Source organism: Mobula birostris, chromosome 7, assembly GCF_030028105.1.
Source record: "Mobula birostris isolate sMobBir1 chromosome 7, sMobBir1.hap1, whole genome shotgun sequence".
NCBI classification, from domain to species: domain Eukaryota; kingdom Metazoa; phylum Chordata; class Chondrichthyes; order Myliobatiformes; family Myliobatidae; genus Mobula; species Mobula birostris.
In genome coordinates this window covers 11,947,423-11,949,574 of record NC_092376.1, presented here as the reverse complement: position 1 = coordinate 11,949,574, position 2,152 = coordinate 11,947,423, and the positions used below count along the sequence as shown (strand labels likewise).

The following is a 2,152-nucleotide window of genomic DNA, read 5'->3' as shown; positions in this document are numbered from 1 at the left end:
TAATGATTTGATATGTATGAACAGTAGGCAAATAAGTTATTCGTTGTACCTTGGTACATGTGACAATAATAAACCAATTTCAATTCCAATATCAATTATGTTTGCATACTGCATGTATGGCCTAACTGAGAATTTACAGTATATATACTCAATGGCCACTTTATTGGGTATACCTGTACACGGGCTCATTAATGCAAATATCTAACCAGCCATTCATGCGGTAGCAACTCAATACATAAAAGCATGCAACATGGTCAAGAGATTCAGTTGTTTTTCAGACCAAACACCTAAATGGGGAAGAAAGGTGATCTAAGTGAATTTGACTGTTAAATGATTGTTGGTGCCAGACGGTGTGGTTTGAGTATTTCAGGAACTGCTGATCCCCAAGGTTTTCACACACAACGGTCTCTAGCGTTTATAGAGAATTGTGCGAAAAATATCCAGTGAGCAGCAGTGCTGTGGGCAAAAACGCCTTGTTAATCAGAGAGGTCAGAGGAGACTGGCCAGACTGGTTCTGGCTGATGGGAAGGTGACAGTAACTCACACAATCACGTGCTACAACAGTAGTGTGTAGGAGAGCAACTCTGAGCACACAATACACCGAACCTTGAAGTGAATGTGGTACCGCAGCAGAAGACCAGGTTTCACTCCTGTACCTAACAAAGAGGTCACTGAGTGTATGTCTCTCATAACTTTTATAATCTTCTATCAAGTTCCCTGTGAGTCTCTGACACTCTAGAAAAAGCAACCTATGTTTGTCCACGTTCTTCATATAGCTCATTCCCATTAATTCAGGAAGCATCTTGGTAAAACTGTACCTCTTCCAAAGCTCTAGGGTGATCGGAATTTCATACTCAAAGTATGGCCCACAGAGCCCCCATTTCAATCCCAATTCCCCCAGAACAATTTTTGCTGATTTGATTTGACAAATTTTGCTGTATTTTTTGATGTACATGTGACAAATACAGCTAATCTTTCATCCTTAAAAAAAGTACAGCAGTGAAGCATTTTTAAACACAAGAGATTCTGCAGGTGCTGGTAATCCAGAGCAATATACACAAAATGCTGGAGGAACTCAGCAGATCAGATAACACTTTTAAATACATTTTTCTACCGTATAAGATTCCTTAAATAAACACCAATTACATGGCTCAATGCTTATTCCAAGTTACCTTGGGTCTCAGAGAGAAGCAAACACAATCAGGGTGAGCCTGGTCAGAGTCCAGGATGACTTTACTACTCCTCCCTCAAATTAACCATAGGCTTAAAATGGAGACCAACTGTGCTTTTTCGTCTTTTAATGAAAATCCCCAGCATTTTCTGTGGGTCATTTGTAATAGTGAGGGAGAATTAAAAGGAAAAAAGTCAGTATTAGAACTATGACACAGAAGCGAAACAAGGCTATTTGGCCCATCAAGTCTGGCCTGCCACACAATCATGGCTAATTTATTATCCCTCTCAATCCCATTCTCCTGCCTTCTCCCCGTAACCTTTGTCATCCATACTAATCAAGAACCTATCACCTTCTGTTTCAAATATACCCAATGACTTGGCCTCCACAGCCATACGTGGCAATGAATTCCACAGATTCACCATCCTCTGGCTAAAGAAATACCTCCTCATCTCTGTTCTAAAGGGATATATTCTCTGTGGAAAATCTCGTTAAGCCCCTCCTATACAGAAAGAAGTCAGGTGAGATGACTAACCAGAAGAGTAATAGAAAACTGAAGCTCTCTCATGCAAAAGCCATGCATTCTCAGGGTTCTTTAGAGCTACCGAAGAAGGGGCTGATGGGGTTTTTATTGGGCTGGGGTTATCAAGGGATGTGGGACTTCAGATAGCCAAGTGTGGGTGAGACACAGAGGAGACACAATCTTGAGTCAGCCCAATGGGCAGAATGGGCAGAATAGTCTCCCATTTCTACTACAAGTTCTTCCAGAGTCCCACTCTCTACGAGTTGCAAACAAACCCAAACAAAAGGTAAAGGGTCTTGGCCTGAAAGGTCAACTGTTTATTCCCCATAGATGCTACACTTGATCTTAGCCAAAAGGCCGAGAAGCAATTATTCCCCATAGATGCTGACTAAACTTCTGGACTCCTCCCGCACTGTGTGGACAGATGAAACTCCGGGCTGCTTCTGAGGCCAGCAGAG

General features: G+C 41.9%; 1 pseudogene; it reads right to left on the bottom strand.

Annotated features, from left to right (window-relative positions):
* Window positions 1-1,982: 1,982 nt before the first annotated feature.
* On the bottom strand, window positions 1,983-2,063 carry LOC140201032 (U2 spliceosomal RNA; annotated as a pseudogene).
* Between the last annotated feature and the right edge of the window lie 89 nt (window positions 2,064-2,152).